Below are 21,477 nucleotides of genomic sequence, written 5' to 3'. Positions count from 1 at the left end.
TGTTGATGCTAATAGATGTTCTTCAGTCTCTAGGCATTGAAGAGTTAGTTATTTATTATAGTCTTCACTGTCTGAGCTTATTTGTAGCTGCTCTTCTTGGGTAGGCTTTACAGATATTCGAAAGGACTTGGGTGTTATGATCTAAGCTGTATCTGCTTTAGAGGGCAACCCATGACCAGTAATACTGTGGTTTTTGCAGACTCATAGAAGTACTACCTTAATGGTCTTGGATAAGATCCGGGAGAATTATCTGGATTATCAGGCAGAGACTCTTTTTTCTATGCTTACTTACTCCCAAACAAACAGAATCTCTCTCCTTTTTTCTGAGCCACATAAAGCTGGGAGTGGATTGACACAAGCACCCTTGTGACCACTCCCGCTATGACTGCACTGGATCAGACTTGAAGCCAGCACAGCGCTGGTCTCACCCAAAGCCTGCTGTAAGCAATTTCTGGCTACTGTCTATGTGTGCTCAAGGCACTGGGGCGCTGCAATCAGCAGAGCCAGCCAGGGCTGTGTTCATCCCTTTGGGGTGGTGAGGTTCCCCAGGCCCTGCGTGGGTCCAGTGGTGCCACCAGGGAGTCAGCGACTAGAGTCGAAACCTTAGAAGTCTATCTTAGTGCTCTGTTTTATTGCTGCTGAGCTGGCGCTGAAACCACAAGATGCAGGCCTTCCCACTCTTCCCTCCTTTTTCCAAAGGCAGAGGAGCATCACCTCATAGCCACCACCATCCCAGGCCACTAACAGTACTTCCAGACTACCACTGATGTGCCCTTAAGTCCCAATCGTGCCTGGCCTGGGACTCACCTTTCAGGCCAGTGGGATCCCCTCAGGCCCAGGACAGGTCCAAAAATGCCATCCAAGAGTCAAGTCCTAGAACTGGGGACCCTAAGAGCCCACTTGATGCTCTGTTCCCCTGTTTCCATGCTGGTACATAAGGTACAAGACAAAGTCCCCTTTACTTTTCACTCTGCTTTCCTCAAACAGAAGGAATTTTGCCCCATAGCCATCACAACTGGTAATGATCTGTGTCTCACTTGAAGCCAGCAAGTCTCAGTGGCTTACCCAAGGTCCTTGATGTAGTACCTGGGTATGACTGCTAGTTATTCAGGGTCCAAGGGCTCTTCAGTTAGCAAGTGATGAATGCTGCCAGGACTGGGTCTGTCCTTTTCTTCAAGGCAGTGGGTCTTTTCTGGCCCTGGGTTTGTCTAGAAATGTCATCTGGGAGCTAGGGCTCAGAATTGGGGCCTCACAACTTTGACTGGTACCCTATCCTGCTTTGGCTGAACTGGTATCCTACATGCAAGGCAAAGTCCTCCCCACTCTTCCCTCTCCTCACGTCAAGCAGAAGGAAAGGCCTCTTTTGGAACTGTGAGTTGTGCAGCTTGGGGTTAAGCAAGGGGTGATTCCAGCTCTCTTTTGGCTACCCCAGCTGGTGTCTCAGTATGTCATGTGTGCTGCCCCCCGCACCACCCCCACTGCAAGTCCACTCTCTCTGGGCCTAGTTCAACAGTAGGACTCGCCTAAGAGCTTCAGTCCTTATGGTCTAGACTGCCTTCCAAGTTTACTTGGAGACACAGAAAGCTGTAATCCTCATTAGTGATGTTTTCAGGCACTCAAGTTTAGACCACTTGGATTGCCAATTCCCCTGTTGCTTGAGCTGGTTCAGATGCTCCCTCCATGAGCAAGCATCAGCTGAATTTGGTCAAATTTTCCTTTCTGCTCTAACAGGCCAGCACTGACTTAAATGCCTCACAATTGCAGTGTTCGTTGTCTCCCAATACCCAGAGATGCTCTACGCACCAGGCCACTGCTGCGGATGGTGGGGCAGGGGGCCATGGGGGAGTGGTGTCTGGGATTGAGAACTGTTTTTTCTCTCTTCAGTGTCTCTTTCTGTGATATGAAATTAAATCCAGGTACTATGACTGCTCAGCTAATTTTGGGTTCTTATGAAGTGTTTGTTTGCTTTTTTCTGTGTAGATAGTTCTTAACTTGGTGTCCTTGCATAGGGTGGGGGCCAAAAGCTGGAGCCTTCTATTATCCCATCTTGCTCTGCCTCCTAATAACCTCTATTCTACTCTCCAGCGCCATGAATTTTTTTTTTTTAGCTTCCGCATATGAGTGAGAACGTATGATACTTATCTCCTGTGCCTGACTTATTTCACTTAATATAATGTCCCCTGGGCTGATCCATGTTGCCATAAATTACAGGATTTCATTCTTTGTTATTAGTGAGTGGCCTTCTATTGTATTACATATATAGTTATATATATAATGTTTTATATATATAATATACAATGTATTATATATATAGGTTTTTTCTTCACTCTTTTGTGTCCTTTGCTGTGCAGAAGCTTTTAGTTTGACATAGTCCCATTTGTCTATTTTTTGTTTTTGTTGCCTGTACTTTTGAAGTTGAACTCATAACATCTTTGTCAAAGCAACATCCTAAATCATTGCTCCTATTTTTTTTCTTCTAGTAGTTTTATAGTTTCAGGTCTTACATTTAGGACTTTAATCCATTTTGAGTTGATTTTTTTTGTATATGGTAAGAAATAGGGGTCTAGTTTTATTCTTCTTCATAGGGATATGCAGTTTTCCTGGCACTACATATTTAAAAGGTGTCATTTCTTCAATGTATGTTTTTGGTGCCTTTGTTGACAATCAGTTGGCTATAAGTATGTACATTTATTTCTGTGTTTTGTATTCTTTTCTATTGATCTATACGTCTGTTTTTATACCAATACCGAGCTCTTTCAGTTATTATGTTTTTGTAGTATATGTTTAAGTCAGGTGATGTGATGCCTTCAGTTTTATTCTCTTTGATCGAGATTGCTTTGACTATTTGGGGTCTTTTGCAGTTCTATACAAAGTTTTGGATTTTTTTATTTCTGTGAAGGAAGTCATTGGTATTTTGATGGGGATTGAATTGAATCTGTAGATTTCTTTCTGCAGTAAATTCATTTTAACAATAATAATTATTCCAATCCATGAGCATGAGATATCTTTCCATTTGTATGTGTCCTCTTTAATTTCTTTCATCAGTGTTTGATAGTTTTCATTGTAGAGCTCTTTCACTTCCTTGGTTAGATTTTTTTCCTAGGTTTTTTTTGGTAATTGCTATAAATGGGATTGCTTTCTTGATTTCTTTTTAGTTAGTTTGTCACTGGTGTATAGAAACACTATTGATTATTGTCTGTTAACTTGGTATCCTGCAACCAGTGGACTCTTTAGATTTGTCTGTGTATAAGATTATGTTGACTGCAAAAAAGGACAGTTTAACTTCCTCTTTTCCAACTTGGATCTACTTTATTTCTTTCTCTGGCCTAATTGCTCTGGCTAGGACTTCCAATACTATATTGAATAAGAGTGGTGAACATGGCAGAGCCCACATCATTAATTAACCATGCTATGTTATCTTTCTTTGGTTAATGCTGGGCTCATATTTCTCCATAAAAACATATAGCTATAGATGGGTAAATGTCTGTTGCTTTGAATGAGTTGTGCCCTCCAGTTTGTGTCAGCTTCTCTAGCATTCCCTTTTATAGTGTTCTCACCTTTCTCATTTAAATTATCTGTTCGGCCCCTGAAGTCATTAGAATGTGCAACTTCTGATATACAGGGAGAGGGAAGCTGAATACCACCTTTTGTTGTATCAAGACTTCTTTACAAGAGAGATTTTTTATGACTTTGGGACTCCTTCAACACGACAGCTTTTGGCTTCAAGGGCTACACTATCTGGTTGCTAATTCATTTACCCAAAGGACTTGGCACATTTTAGTAGCTTAAGAATTATTTATCTGCCTATCTATTTTTTTTAAAGACAGAGTCTCACTCTGTTTTTCAGGCTAAAGTGCAGTAGCATGGTCATAGCTCACTGCAGCCTCAAATTTGTGGGCAGAAACAATTCTCATGCCTCAGCCAGCCAAGTATCTGAGACTACAGGCACATCCCAATACCATCATGCCTGTATAATTTTTATTTATTTTTATTTTTATTTTTTGTAGAAATAGGGTCTACATTTTGTAGAAATAGGTAGCCATAATTTTTATTATTGGGGCATACTGTAATTTCTGCAATGGCACCCATGACCCTTTATTGTCCTTGTTTGTTGACATAGCCCTCTCCCTCTCCTAGACTGTAAATGTCTTGAATTTTGGTATTATCTAGTTTTACTTTTTGCTCCCAGAACCTAGCAAAGAATCCAGCATGCTATAGGTGCAATAGGAACATTGGTTGAATACATAAATAAATGAATAAATTACTGCACCAATGAATTAAGTCTCTGACACCACCACATAGTCTTGCTGTTTAGAATGTATAGTCTCAATAGGTATGTACTTTTCCAACTTGGCTAGAGAGGTTGCGAGGTTTGCTGAAAGTCATGTAGATGGTATTTGTTTTCCTTATGGTATGATTATTATCTTTTCATGTATCCAGTTTAATGTCCCTAGTTAGATTTTAAAGGTCAAAAATATGGAGTAAAAACAAATAGCATTATGTGTGGTCAGAAAGGTCAGAGATTAAGTCATTATTGAGTTCAAACTAACACCCTGAGAGGTGACACAATTATTTTAATGATTCTATCTTCACATTTGCAGTTTGGAACCAGCAGAAAGCTGAGAGATTTATAAATCAAAGAGGAATTGCCACTTTAAGCATCATTTGTTGACTCACTAGCAGGTCCAGTTTATGTAAATTAAATTAGTAAAGAAACTCAAACAGGTGTTTCAGTAAAGCCATTCCACCTGGGTCATGGATCATGGCCTGTAATCATTTTCTTTAATTGAATACATTGTGTAACCAAACAGGCCGGGCACGGTGGCTCATGTCTGTAATCTCAGCACTTTGGGAGGCCGAGGCAGGTGGATCACCTTAGGTTAGGAGTTCGAGACCAGCCTGGCCAACATGGCGAAACCCCCACCTCTACTAAAAATACAAAACTTAGCCAGGCGTGGTGATGGGCGCTACTTGGGAGGCTGAGGCAGGAGAATCGCTTGAACCTGGGAGGTGGAGGTTACAGTGAGCTGAGATCATGCTACTGCACTCCAGCCTGGGTGACAGAGTGAGACTCTGTCTCAAAAAAAAAAAAAGTTGTCTAAGCCACATTATAGACAGTAATTACAGACCTCATATCACATCCCAGATCTGAGAAAAACAAAGTTATTAATTATTGAATTACAGTGGCGATAGGAGGCTTGAAATGTGGTGGAATCATTTTTCTAACCTTGATGAAATGGATTTTCTAGAAATCACCTTTGAGAACTGAGGATACTAACACCCTGCCTGAGTCTTTGTGCATCTCACAGGTGGGAGGATACAGGGAGATATTATGCCAAATATATGGCCACCAAACATCCTGAAAGGCCACTTTCTCTGTCATGAAAGAACCTTGAAGATACACTAGGATGGTGAACTAAAAGGGATCCAGAACTCAAGTTTGGGCTTTCTCTACCAGACTGTGTAGCCAGCTCTTTTATTCGTGCATACCTCCCATCTCTCTGCATTCCTCAATGATTTCTACTTTTTAATACCTTACTCTTTTGGAGAATTAGTGTGATTATAGATCTCATAAAACTTGTTTTTGTACAGTTCTCTGTTTATCCATGCCTGATTGTCTCAACAGCATTTTACAATCTTAGGGCAGCTAAACTGTCCTTGACTATCCCTTCTTATTTGGGTTTATCTGACAAGGCCACTAGTCAGCAATGCTTAAAGCTGCTGGAGGCCAGGCACAGTGTCTCATGCTTGTAATCCTAGCACTTTGGGAGGCCGAGGCGGATGGATTGCCTGTGCTCAGGAGTTCGAGATCAGCCTGGGCAACACGATGAAACCCCGTCTGTACTAAAATAGAAAAGAATTAGCTGGATGTGGCAGAGTGCGACTGTAGTCCCAGCTACTCCGGAGGCTGAGGCAGGAGAATTGCTTGAACCTGGGAGGCAGAGGTTGCAGTGAGCCAAGAATGCACCACTGCACTCCAGCCTGGGTGACAGAGCAAGACTCTGTCTCACAAGAAGAAAAAAAGCTGCTGGACTAGATTATTAATAGTGATTAGTCTTTGTAACAGTAGGATTTAGAAATAGTCATTGTTGCATTTTTCCTGATGCTAGAGTGACAAGCACTTCAGCAACATTATCAGTGTCAATGCCCTCCACCTCCACCGCTATCATCAACGATGACAAAAATGTGTATGTGGTCCACTTCTCCCAGATCCCTTGGGTACTTGGCATTTCTCTGTTTTCCTCAAAGGCATTCAGGAAAAAAAATGCTGAAAACTCTAGTCAACTGAATATGGTCTACAATCATTTTGTTTTCACTTGCACTATTTGTCACAGGACTGGAATAGGTTTGGCCTCTGTTTACCTTTGTTTGGAAAAAATGGAAAAAATCATATCTGTAATATCTGTCATTTTTTATGATCTACACTTTTAAAGTTAAACTCACCTCATTTTCCTCCAGCCTCTTGAAGAAGAAAACCTGCATCCCTTTCTGAGATCACTTATGAATTTCTGGTCACTTGCTGTGGGTGGGGTCGGAACTACATCTCTGCCCCTGTTACCAAACATCTTTTATAATTACTCCTCTGCCTCAGTTCAGCAACTCTTCCCACCTTCAGCTTTGAAGCTTTGATTGGGCTCCCTTAATGAACTTCCACTTTCAGATCTCCCCTGAAGGCTCTAGGCACCTGCCAGTCACTATGTAGTAGTGGCCTTGGTTGCCAACATATAATTTCTACTTAGATATTATGTCTTAGAGACGTTTCTTCTGACCACTGTAGTTAAACCAGAACCCACTCCATCACCCTGTACTCTTCTACTACTTTACCTTTCCTTGTTAGTAATTAATGCTTCATGCCATTTTTTTATTTGCTTATTATGTATTGTACCCACTGGAGTGGAAGCTCCACTCATGTGGATGTTCTCTGTTGCATTCTCCACTAGATGACCAATGTTTAGAAGAGAGTCAAGCACACAGTAGGTATTCAGGAAATATCTGTTGAGTGCAGAAATGAATTAGATTGCAGGCGAATCCCATCCCCAGCTCACTGATAATTGGTACTGATAATGTATTTTTCCTCTTTGCCCAACCCCAAATTCTATCAACGCTGATGTCAATCTTGAAGTCCCTACAAGCGTTTCTTAGTATCTTCTAAGCTTTTATGCTTTTCCAGAGTTTTTCTCAATTTTAAAATTGTTATCTTTTTCTCTCTTCTCTCTGCTAACTTTGAGGAAGAATTTGCAGAAGGTAAAGAAAAAGTAAGTAATAAGAAGGAAAGCTGGTAGACAAAGAAAATTTCCCCATGGGGAGATAGGATAATATACAACAAACAGTGTAGATTTTAGGGGCAGATTCCTGAACTCAAGTCCTGGCTTGGGCAGGTCATTTCATAACTTTGTGACTCTGGTTAAGTTACTTAATTCCTCTGAACCTCATCCACAAATTCAGGTTAATAGTAGTATCTATCTCAAAGGGCTGTTGTGAGGATTAATTGACTTAATAAATCTAATAGCAATGTTAATTCTCCCATTTCTTATGTCTATCTTATCCCTCACTTGCCTTCCTTACCTTGATTTCCATGAGAAAAAACATCTCCAATGGTGGTATATAGAATATGTTTCTGCCCCTAAAGTTTCCCCATATCTCAATTCGGTTAAAACAAACCAAAAATCAAGTGAAAACCACACATGTATACTAGACTATCCAGCCTGGAAAGAATTGAGCAGTATTTTCCCTCAGAAAAAGGTCTTACCTGCTGGTTAAAAATTACATACAAAGGTCACATTAGCAAACACTACAGCTCTTCCACAACTTTTTTTTTTTGAGACAGAGTTTTGCTCTTGTTGCCCAGGCTGGAGTGCAATGGCGCAATCTAGGCTCACTGCAACCTCCGACTCCTTGGTTAAAGTGATTTTCCTGCCTCAGCCTCCTGAGTAGCTGGGATTACAGGCATGCACCACCATGCCCAGCTAAATTTTTTGGTATTTTTAGTAGAGATGGGGTTTCACCATGTTGGCCAGGATGGTCTCGATTCTCAAGATCCACCCACCTCGGCCTCCCAAAGTGCTGGAGTTAGAGACCCACAACTTTTATAGCCTGCCTCTGGAAGAGAGATTTACAGAACTGATAACTAAAAAATATACATTCTACCTAAATGAGCCATCTTATGCAATTATTCTGAATGACAGTGCCTAATAATTATGAAATATTAACAGTAGCTACCATATTTTGAGCACATAGTATGTGCAGACCACTTGGATAAATATTTTATATATATATATCACCTCATGTAACCCTCACAACCCTTTGAAGTAGGTGCCTGTATTATTCCCATTTTACAATTGGAGAAACAAAGTCTGTCCATGCATAGATACTGGGAGATAGTGGGTGCCGGTAATAGTGGCTTTATCAGCTGCCCACTTCCATGATTTTGCCCAAGTCACTGTTATCCCATGTTTCAAAGAATCTGGCCCATTTGACTTGGCACTGACTTGGCCTTCTCATCTATCCTCACCAACTGGCATTTATTTTAGAAGCTGCTTCTCTGGAAAATTGCGTTTTGAATTTTTTGGGCTTTTGACTGCTCCATAGTTTTTCGCTGGCAAAACACAATGGCTTATCCTCCTCAAGGAGCCCAGATAAAAACCTCTGCTCCACTCCGCGGGTGTGTGGGTACCTCAGGTTCTCTCAGAGACAACAAGGTGGCCCAAGCTCTCCCTGACAGCACAGGGCAAGGTGTCTCATACGAAGAGGTCTTGCAATGCCAACCTGTCTCCACTTCTGCACCCCTTCTTTCCCAGAGAGCTTCAAGCCAAACCAACAGCTTTTTCATGTGAAACATCTTCAAGATGGAAAAGGATCCACTTTTAGTTTTGCTAGCAATAACTGACCTTCAGTTTACCCTTCTAAAGGAGTGAGAACTCAGCACAGAATTTACTGTAAATGGGGCCAAAAGAGTGTCCCTTCTCTATGTGAAGAGAAAATAATTTTATTCTTCATTCTGAATTTTTAACTGTTTGGTTCACTTCCAGCTAGTTTGAGTGAAAGTAATAATTTTAGTCAGAAAGGGAATGGACATCAACACTCATCATTGTGATGTATAATAGAGCTGCCTTCTGATTGTATATCGTTGCTATCAAGTTTTCTCTGGGCTTCATGGAAATGCTCTTTTGTTGTGTTCTAATGATTCTCAGACTTAAGAAGCCAAGGTGATTATGTAGCCAGTCCACTAATAAGTATGGTAACACCCAGTTCAAATTTTATTTAAATTTTGTCCACAAAGGCAACTTAAGTGGCTGATCACAGTTGTATTACTTCATCCTAAATTAAGATTTAAAAAGATAATGCATGTTTAGTTTCTACTATTTAAAAACTGCAAACTAGGAAAAGGTTGATAATAAAAATCCCTTTCTTCTCCTCAAAGTGCATAGTTCAACTCTTTTGTTACATTTAAACTGTATCTATGAACATCAGTCTGTTTTGAGCTCCTCTGCTAATGTTAAAAATAAAAATAAAACCATTAATTTGAGTGTGTGTGTGTGTGTGTGTGTGTGTGTAAGAATTCTACACCATGAACAAGTGGGATTTATTCCAGCTATGCACGATGGCTCAAAATTTGAAAATAATTCAACGTAATTCATTATATTAACAGGATAAAGAGGAAAAACTGATCATAGCTGACAACAAAAAACATTTGACAAAATCCGATACTCAGTCATAAGAAAAACTTTCAGTGGCCTAGGACTAGAAGAAAACATCTTTTTTGGTTTCAATCTTTTGTTTGTTTTACAAAGTTGCATTTTTAACTTATTTACATACTGATACTAAGGAATCTATTACTAATTAAAATATATAGATGAGTGCAGTTATGGGGATAGATAGATGATAGGTACACACATACACACACACGTGTGCACACACAAATATAGTAGTTAGAATGGGATAAAATCAGAGGAAAGATTTTATAGTAACTTTTTGCAAGGCTTTAATGGTTTTGAGCATGTACAGTCCATTTTGTTACACTGTGTTTTGTATGTTTCCCTCTTTTTTTCTCAAGTTTGTTTCACTAGGAAACTTCTTCTATCTCATAAAGAGCATCTGCAAAAATCCTACAGATAACACCTACATAATGGCGAAAGACAATGCTTTCCCTTTGAGATCAGGAAAAAACTACTATTTGACACAGCCAGTGAAATAAGGCAAGAAAAAGAAATAAAAGGCATACAGACTGGAAAGGAAGAAATATAATTGTCTCTATTTGCAAAAGATATGATTATTCAAGTAGAAAATCTCAATGGATATACAACAAACTTCCAGAACTAATAAGTGAATTCAGTAAGATCACAGCATACACCACTGACACACAAAAATCAATCACATTTATATACTAACAATGAACACGTGGAAACTGAAATAAAAAACACAATATAATTTACTTTCACTCCAAAGACAATGAAATATTTAAGTATAAATCTAACAAAACATGCACAGGCTCTGTATGTTAAAAATTATAAAATGATGATGAAAGAAATCAAAGAAGACCTAAATAAATGGTGAGGTATATGTGCTTATTGATTTGAGCACTCAACATACTAAATATGTAAATTCTCCAAAAATTGATCTATAGGTTTAATGCAATTATATCGAAATCCCAGAAAATTCTTTTGTAGATATAAATGATCTTATTCTAAAATTATATGAAAAGGCATTAGCCCTGGAGTAGCTAAAACAATCTTTTTATATCCATGTTTATTATTTAAAAATCAGGAAATTATCAACCTATAATGGAAGGAAGAAATACCTATAATTCCACTACCCAGGATTCCTCACAACCCTATGGGATAGATACTATTAGTAGTCCGATCTCATAAACAAGGAAACTGACTAACAGAGTCATTAAGTAATTTGCCCATGGCTATAGGGACTAGTTAGTGGTGGCCTTGAAGCTAGTAGGTATGGGCATCTGACTCCAGTGCTAACACATTCCTGACTCTCAGTGAGTAATCTCTGGACAGCAATGGAAATTAGCATCTTTCTTCTGAGATCTCAGTTGTGTGGTACAGGAACTAAAAAAAGTATAAGGACAGACCTAGAAGTAAGATGGAGAGCATGGCCTTCCTGTGAGTAAAAATAAAAGACAATGTTTTAAAACAATCTTGAAAAAGAACATCTTTATTTCTGCCTTCATTTCGTTAGGTACCCAGTAGTCATTCAGGAGCAGGTTGTTCAGTTTCCATGTAGTTGAGTGGTTTTGACTGAGTTTCTTAATCCTGAGTTCTAGTTTGATTGCACTGTGGTCTGAGAGACAGTTTGTTATAATTTCTGATCTTTTACATTTGCTGAGGAGAGCTTAACTTCCAACTACGTGGTCAATTTTGGAATAGGTGTGGTGTGGTGCTGAAAAAATGTATATTCTGTTGATTTGGGGTGGAGAGTTCTGTAGATGTCTATTAGGTCCACTTGGTACAGAGCAGAGTTCAATTCCTGGGTATCCTTGTTAACTTTCTGTCTCATTGATCTGTCTGATGTTGACAGTGGGGTGTTAAAGTCTCCCATTATTATTGTGTGGGAGTCTAAGTCTCTTTGTAGGTCACTCAGGACTTGCTTTATGAATCTGGGTGCTCCTGTATTGGGTGCATATATATTTAGGATAGTTAGCTCTTCTTGTTGAATTGATACTTTTACCATTATGTAATGGCCTTCTTTGTCTCTTTTGATCTTTGTTGGTTTAAAGTCTGTTTTATCCGAGACTAGGACTGCAACCCCTGCCTTTTTTTGTTTTCCATTTGCTTGGTAGATCTTCCTCCATCCTTTTATTTTGAGCCTATGTGTGTCTCTGCACGTGCGATGGGTTTCCTGAATACAGCACACTGATGGGTCTTGACTCTTTATCCAACTTGCCAGTCTGTGTCTTTTAATTGGAGAATTTAGTCCATTTACATTTAAAGTTAATATTGTTATGTGTGAATTTGATCATGTCATTATGATGTTAGCTGGTTATATTGCTCGTTAGTTGATGCAGTTTCTTCCTAGCCTCAATGGTCTTTACAATTTGACATGATTTTGCAGTGGCTGGTACCGGTTGTTCCTTTCCATGTTTAGTGTTTCCTTCAGGAGCTCTTTTAGGGCAGGCCTGGTGGTGACAAAATCTCTCAGCATTTGCTTGTCTGTAAAGTATTTTATTTCTCCTTCACTTCTAAAGCTTAGTTTGGCTAAGAAAATTTTCTTAAGAAAATTCTTTTCTTTAAGAATGTTGAATATTGGCCCCCACTCTCTTCTAGCTTGTAGAGTTTCTGCCGAGACATCTGCTGTTAGTCTGATGGGCTTCCCTTTGTGGGTAACCCAACCTTTCTCTCTGGCTGCCCTTAACATTTTTTCCTTCATTTCAACTTTCGCGAATCTGACAATTATGTGTCTTGGAGTTGCTCTTCTCGAGGAGTATCTTTGTGGCGTTCTCTGTATTTCCTGAATCTGAATGTTGGCCTGCCATGCTAGATTGGGGAAGTTCTCCTGGATAATATCCTGCAGAGTGTTTTCCAACTTGTTTCCATTCTCCCCATCACTTTCAGGTACACCAATCAGATGTAGATTTGGTCTTTTCACATAGTCCCATATTTCTTGGAGGCTCTGTTCCTTTCTTTTTAGTCTTTTTTCTCTAAACTTCCCTTCTCGCTTCATTTCATTCATTTCATCTTCCATCACTGATACCCTTCCTTCCAGTTGATTGCATCGGTTCCTGAGGCCTCTGCATTCTTTACGTTGTTCTCGAGCCTTGGCTTTCAGCTCCATCAGCTCCTTTAAGCACTTCTCTGTATTGGTTATTCTAGTTATACATTCGTCTAAACTTTATTCAAAGTTTTTAACTTCTTTGCCTTTGGTTTGAATTTCCTCCTGTAGCACAGAGGAGTTTGATCGTCTGAAGCCTTCTTCTCTCAACTCGTGAAAGTAATTCTCCATCCAGCTTTGTTCCGTTGCTGGTGTTCTTTGAAACCAATGAGAACAAACACACAACATACCAGAATCTCTGGGACACATTCAAAGCATTGTGTAGAGGGAAATTTATAGCACTAAATGCCAACAAGGGAAAGCAGGAAAGGTCCAAAATTGACACCCTAACATCACAATTAAAAGAACTAGAAAAGCAAGAGCAAACACATTCAAAAGCTAACAGAAGGCAAGAAATAACTAAAATCAGAGAAGAACTGAAGGAAATAGAGACACAAAAATCCCTTCAAAAATTAATGAATCCAGGAGCTGGGTTTTTGAAAGGATCAACAAAATTGATAGACTCCTAGCAAGACTAATAAAGAAGAAAAGAGAGAAGAATCAAATAGACACAATAAAAAAAGATAAAAGGCATATCACCACCGATCCCACAGAAATACAAACTACCATCAGAGAATACTACAAACACCTCTATGCAAATAAACTAGAAAATCTAGAAGAAATGGATAAATTCCTCGACACATACACCCTCCCAAGACGAAACCAGGAAGAAGTTGACTCTCTGAATAGACCAATAACAGGCTCTGAAATTGGGGCAATAATCAATAGCTTACCAACCAAAAAGAGTCCAGGACCAGATGGATTCACAGCCCGATTCTACCAGAGGTACAAGGAGGAGCTAGTAACATTCCTTCTGAAACTATTCCAATCAATAGAAAAAGAGGGAATCCTCCCTAACTCATTTTATGAAGCCAGCGTCATCCTGATACCAAAGCTGGGCAGAACCACAACCAAAAAAGAGAAATTTAGACCAATATCCTTGATGAACATTGATGCAGAAATCTTCAATAAAATACTGGCAAACTAAATCCAGCAGCACATCAAAAAGCTTATCCAACATGATCAAGTCGGCTTCATCCCTGGGATGAAAGGCTGGTTCAATATATGCAAGTCAATAAATGTAATCCAGCATATAAGCAGAACCAAAGACAGAAACCACATGATTATCTCAATAGATGCAGAAAACGCCTTTGACAAAATTCAACAACACTTCAAGTTAAAAACTCTCAATAAATTAGGTATTGATGGGACATATCTCAAAATAATAAGAGCTATCTATGACAAACCCACAGCCAATATCATACTGAATGGGCAAAAACTGGAAGCATTCCCTTTGAAAACTGGCACAAGACAGGGATGCCCTCTCTCACCACTCCTATTCAACATAGTGTTGGAAGTTCTGGCCAGGGCAATTAGGCAGGAGAAGGAAATAAAGGGCATTCAGTTAGGAAAAGAGGAAGTCAAATTGTCCCTGTTTGCAGATGACATGATTGTATATCTAGAAAACCCCACTGTCTCAGCCCAAAATCTCCTTAAGCTGATAAGCAACTTCAGTAAAGTCTCAGGATACAAAATCAATGTACACAAATTACAAGCATTCTTATACACCAATAACAGACAAACAGAGATCGAAATCATGAGTGAACTCCCATTCAGAATTGCTTCAAAGAGAATAAAATACCTAGGAATCCACCTTACAAGGGACGTGAAGGACCTCTTCACGGAGAACTACAAACCACTGCTGAATGAAATAAAGGAGGATAGAAACAAATGGAAGAACATTCCATGCTCATGGGTAGGAAGAATCAATATCGTGAAAATGGCCATACTGCCCAAGGTAATTTACAGATTCAATGCCACCCCCATCAAGCTACCAATGACTTTCTTCACAGAATTGGAAAAAACTACCCTAAAGTTCATATGGAACCAAAAAAGAGCCCACATCGCCAAGTCAACCTTAACCCAAAAGAACAAAGCTGGAGGCATCATGCAACCTGACTTCAAACTATACTACAAGGATACAGTAACGAAAATAGCATGGTACTGGTACTAAAACAGAGATATAGATCAATGGAACAGAACAGAGCCCTCAGAAATAATGCCGCATATCTACAACTATTGGATCTTTGACAAACCTGAGAAAAATAAGCAATGGGGAAGGATTCCCTATTTAATAAATGGTGCTGGGAAAACTGGCTAGCCATATGTAGAAAATTGAAACTGGATCCCTTCCTTACACCTTATACAAAAATTAATTCAAGATGGATTAAAGACTTAAACGTGAGACCTAAAACCATAAAAACCCTAGAGGAAAACCTAGGCATTACCATTCAGGACATAGGCGTGGGCAAGGACTTCACGTCTGAAACACCAAAAGCAATGGCAACAAAAGCCAAAATTGACAAATGGGATCTAATTAAACTAAAGAGCTTCTGCACAGCAAAAGATGCTATCATCAGAGTGAACAGGCAACCTACAAAATGGGAGAAAATTTTTGCAACCTACTCATCTGACAAAGGGCTAATATCCAGAATCTACAATGAACTCAAACAAATTTACAAGAAAAAAACAAACAACCCCATCAAAAAGTGGGCGAAGGACATGAACAGACACTTCTCAAAAGAAGACATTTATGCAGCCAAAAAACACATGAAAAAATGCTCGCCATCACTGGCCATCAGAGAAATGCAAATCAAAACCACAATGAGATACCATCTCACACCAGTTAGAATGGCAATCATTAAAAAGTCAGGAAACAACAGGTGCTGGAGAGGATGTGGAGAAATAGGAACACTTTTACACTGTTGGTGGGACTGTAAACTAGTTCAACCATTGTGGAAGTCAGTGTGGCAATTCCTCAGGGATCTAGAACTAGAAAACCATTTGACCCAGCCATCCCATTACTGGGTATATACCCAAAGGACTATAAATCATGCTGCTATAAAGACACATGCGCACGTATGTTTATTGTGGCACTATTCACAATAGCAAAGACTTGGAACCAACCCAAATATCCAACAATGATAGACTGGATTAAGAAAATGTGGCACATATACACCATGGAATACTATGCAGCCATAATAAATGATGAGTTCATGTCCTTTGTAGGGACATGGATGAAATTGGAAATCATCATTCTCAGTAAACTATCACAAGGACAAAAAACCAAACACCGCATGTTCTCACTCATAGGTGGGAATTGAACAATGAGAACACATGGACAAAGAAAGGAGAACATCACACTCTGGGGACTGTTGTGGGGTGGGGGGAGGAGGGAGGGATAGCATTAGGAGATATACCTAATGCTAAAGGACGAGTTAATGGGTGCAGCACACCAGCATGGCCCATGTATACATATGTAACTAACCTGCACATTGTGCACATGTACCCTAAAACTTAAAGTGCAACAATAATAATAATAATAAAAGATTGTGAAAAAGAATAACGTGTTAGGAATCACTCTACTGTCTGTTAAAGCCTATTATACAGTTGCAGCATTCCAGACAGGGTAATATTGGTGGAGGGGTAGACATACAGATCGCTGGAGCCAACTAGATGACCCGAAAATAGTCACACAAGTGAGATAAAGGTATTTTTGACAAATGGATACAGAGACTAGAGGACCCAGAAATAATCTCACACAGGTGAGACAAAGGTATTTTTGACAAAGTTATAAAAGCAATTTTATGGAGGAAATTTTTGAGAACAGAGCTAGAGCAATGGAACAGTCATAGCCAAAAACAAAACAAAACAAAACAAAACAAAAAAAACCACATAAACAAACAAACAACTCAACATAAACCTTATACCTTATATAAAAATTAACTCAGAATAGATCTGAAACTTAAATGTAAAACATGAAGCTATAAAACCTTTAGGAAAAAACATAGTAGAACATTTTGGGCACTTAGATATATGTGAAGAGTTCTTAGAGTTGACATTATAAGTACAACTTATGAGAGGAAAAATTGATATTTTGAACCTCACCAAATTAAAAAATTTTGTTCTGCATAAAAACCTGTGAAAAATATAAAATGTCAAGGAGAAAATATTTGCAAACTACGTATCCAGCAAAGGTCACGTCAATAGAATATATAAAGGATTCCCAAAATTCAGTATTATAAAAATAAACTATCCAATTATGTAACGGGCAAAAAACATAATCAGATATCTCATTGAAGAGGAAGCAGAGATGGAAAATAAACACATAAAAATATTTAACCTTATTATCTGTATTAATCAGGGTTCTACAGAGAAACAGAAACAATAGGATGTACATATGTAGAGAGAGAGAAATAAAGGTTTATTTTAAGAAATTGGCTCATTTGATTGTGGAGACTGTCAAGTCTAAAATCTGCAGGGTAGGTCAGTAGACTGGAGTCCTAAGAAACAACTGATGTTGCAGTTTTAAATCTGAAGGCAGCCTGCTGACAGAATTCCCTCTTCTTTGGGGGAGGTCAGTCTGCCTTAAAGCCTTCATCTGATTGGATTAAGCCCATATATGTTATGACACATTTTGGATGGTAATCTGCATTACTCAAAGTCTACTAATTTAAATGTGAATCTCATCTGAAAAAACAGCTTCACAGTAACATCCAGACATATTTGATTGAATATTTGTATATACTATGACCTAGCCAAGTTGACACATAAACTTAACCAATCGTGTTAGCCATTAAGGAAATGCAAATTAGACTCAAAATGAGATATCACTACACATCTTTTACAAGGCTAAATTTTTTTAAAAATTATATATTACACTAAATGCTGGCAAAGATGGACAGAATCTGGAGAATTTCTACATTGCTGGTGTGAATGAAAATTGACAAACTCACTCTTGCAAAGAGTATAACGGTTATTACAAAATCACACATGCACAGTTTATATAATCCAGTGATTGCACAGTTGTGCATTTATGCCAAATGAATAAAAGCTTATGCTTACACAGTAACTTGTGCATGAGTATTCATAGCAGCTTTGTTCATAATAGCCAGTGACTAAAAACAACCAGATGTTCTTCAGTGAGTTCCTTTTTAAACTGTGTACATTTATACCATGAAATACTACTCAACAATAAAAAATAATTAATTATTGATAGATGCAACACTTGAACAAATCTCCAGAGAATTACGTTAAGTAAAAGAGGCCAATCTCAAAAGGTCACATACTGACGTGTTATATGAATCCATTTATAAAGCATTCTTTAAATGGCAATATTATAAAAATGGAGAACAGATTAGTGGTTGCCAGTAATTAGGGACAGGGCAGGAGGGAATGAGTTAAGGGTAGTATGAGGAACCTTTGTGGTGATAGTACTTTTCTGTATCTTGGCTGTAGTGATAGCCACATGAATGTACCATGATAAAAATTGTACAGAATTAACACACACACGCACACGCACGCACACACACACACGAGTCCAAGTTAAACTGGTAAAGTGGAATAAGATTGGTGGATTGTGTGAGTGCCAATTTCATGGTTGTAGTATTGTACTATAGCTATGCAATATGACACCATTGGGTAAAGGGTATATGGGGTATCCTGGTATTATTTCTTACAACTATCAATGAATTTATAATTATTTCAAAGTAAAAGTTTAAAAAAACCCACGGATCACTATTTCCCACTCCCAAAGTTTCAGATTCAGTAGATCTAGCATATGTTCTAAGGATTTTCATTTTGAAAATGCTTCCAATTGCTGCTGCTGCTGCTGCTGCTGCTGCTGCTGCTGCTGCTGCTGGTTGGGGAGAAGTCTTCGAAAACTACTTTATTATTTATTCCTTCATGTCCTTCAAGGCCTCCTCATCTATCACAAGGGACCTGATTAGTCCAGTGCTCTTTGGTCAATAAATCCTGTGAACTTGACTGTTGAAGAAACACCTAATATGTGTCAGACAAAGGAATAGGCACTTTACAAATATTATATTATTTAATCCTAAAAATCATCTCTATGAAACAAGTATTATGTACATTTTATACATGAAAGTATAGCTTCAGAGTGCTTACAGAGCTTTACTGTAGTCACACAGTTAAATGAACAAGTCAAAATTCAAAATCCACCAAAAGATCCATGATATTTCAATTACACCACAGCTCCCTTTGGGAGGAAACACATATTTTTTGAGAAGATATATAATCCTTATAGCCTATGGCTTGAGTGTCTCCTGCATGCCAGGAATTTTACAAATATTGACCTGTCTAATCTTCCCAATAATCCTGAATAATGGATGGGATTTTCAGTATTTTACACAAGAGGACACAGAGGCTTAGAAAGGTGGGGGGAGGAGCCAAGATGGCCGAATAGGAACAGCTCCGGTCTACAGCTCCCAGCCTGAGCGACGCAGAAGACGGGTGATTTCTGCATTTCTATCTGAGGTACCGGGTTCATCTCACTAGGGAGTGCCAGACAGTGGGCGCAGGCCAGGGGGTGCACGCACCGTGCGCGAGCCGAAGCAGGGCGAGGCATTGCCTCACCTGGGAAGCGCAAGGGGTCAGGGAGTTCCCTTTCCGAGTCAAAGAAAGGGGTGACAGACGCACCTGGAAAATCGGGTCACTCCCACCCGAATATTGCGCTTTTCAGACCGGCTTAAAAAACGGTGCACCACGAGACTATATCCCACACCTGGCTCGGAGGGTCCTACGCCCACGGAATCTCGCTGATTGCTAGCACAGCAGTCTGAGATCAAACTGCAAGGCGGCAGCGAGGCTGGTGGAGGGGCGCCTGCCATTGCCCAGGCTTGCTTAGGTAAACAAAGCAGCCAGGAAGCTCGAACTGGGTGGAGCCCACCACAGCTCAAGGAGGCCTGCCTGCCTCTGTAGGCTCCACCTCTGGGGGCAGGGCACAGACAAACAAAAAGACAGCAGTAACCTCTGCAGACTTAAATGTCCCTGTCTGACAGCTTTGAAGAGAGCAGTGCTTCTCCCAGCACGCAGCTGGAGATCTGAGAACGGGCAGACTGCCTCCTCAAGTGGGTCCCTGACCCCTGACCCCTGAGCAGCCTAACTGGGAGGCACCCCCCAGCAGGGGCACACTGACACCTCACACGGCAGGGTATTCCAACAGACCTGCAGCTAAGGGTCCTGTCTGTTAGAAGGGAAACTAACAAACAGAAAGGACATCCACACCGAAAACCCATCTGTACATCACCATCATCAAAGACCAAAAGTAGATAAAACCACAAAGATGGGGAAAAAACAGAACAGAAAAACTGGAAACTCTAAAGCTCAGAGCGCCTCTCCTCCTCCAAAGGAACGCACTTCCTCACCAGCAACGGAACAAAGCTGGATGGAGAATGATTTTGACGAGCTGAGAGAAGAAGGCTTCAGACGATCAAATTACTCTGAGCTACGGGAGGATATTCAAACCAAAGGCAAAGAAGTTGAAAACTTTGAAAAAAATTTAGACGAATGTATAACTAGAATAACCAATACAGAGAAGTGCTTAAAGGAGCTGATGGAGCTGAAAACCAAGGCTCGAGAACTACGTGAAGAATGCAGAAGCCTCAGGAGCCGATGCGATCAACTGGAAGAAAGGGTATCAGCAATGGAAGATGAAATGAATGAAATGAAGCGAGAAGGGAAGTTTAGAGAAAAAAGAATAAAAAGAAATGAGCAAAGCCTCCAAGAAATATGGGACTATGTGAAAAGACCAAATCTACGTCTGATTGGTGTACCTGAAAGTGATGCGGAGAATGGAACCAAGTTGGAAAACACTCTGCAGGATATTATCCAGGAGAACTTCCCCAATCTAGCAAGGCAGGCCAACGTTCAGATTCAGGAAATACAGAGAACACCACAAAGATACTCCTCGAGAAGAGCAACTCCAAGACACATAATTGTCAGATTCACCAAAGTTGAAATGAAGGAAAAAATGTTAAGGGCAGCCAGAGAGAAAGGTCGGGTTACCCTCAAAGGGAAGCCCATCAGACTAACAGCAGATGTCTCAGCAGAAACCCTGCAAGCCAGAAGAGAGTGGGGGCCAATATTCAACATTCTTAAAGAAAAGAATTTTCAACCCAGAATTTCATATCCAGCCAAACTAAGCTTCATAAGTGAAGGAGAAATAAAATACTTTACAGACAAGCAAATGCTGACCGATTTTGTCACCACCAGGCCTGCCCTAAAAGAGCTCCTGAAGGAAGCGCTAAACATGGAAAGGAACAACCGGTACCAGCCACTGCAAAATCATGCCAAAATGTAAAGACCATCGAGACTAGGAAGAAACTGCATCAAGTAACGAGCAAAATAACCAGCTAACATCAAAATGACATGATCAAATTCACACATAACAATATTAACTTTAAATGTAAATGGACTAAATTCTCCAATTAAAAGACACAGACTGGCAAGTTGGATAAAGAGTCAAGACCCATCAGTGTGCTGTATTCAGGAAACCCATCTCACATGCAGAGACACACATAGGCTCAAAATAAAAGGATGGAGGAAGATATACCAAGCAAATGGAAAACAAAAAAAGGCAGGGGTTGCAATCCTAGTCTCTGATAAAACAGACTTTCAACCAACAAAGATCAAAAGAGACAAAGAAGGCCATTACATAATGGTAAAGGGATCAATTCAACAAGAGGAGCTAACTATCCTAAATATATATGCACCCAATACAGGAGCACCCAGATTCATAAAGCAAGTCCTGAGTGACCTACAAAGAGACTTAGACTCCCACACATTAATAATGGG

This window comes from Pan troglodytes, chromosome X, assembly GCF_028858775.2.
Source record: "Pan troglodytes isolate AG18354 chromosome X, NHGRI_mPanTro3-v2.0_pri, whole genome shotgun sequence".
NCBI classification, from domain to species: domain Eukaryota; kingdom Metazoa; phylum Chordata; class Mammalia; order Primates; family Hominidae; genus Pan; species Pan troglodytes.
Note: the sequence above shows the minus strand (reverse complement) of the source record.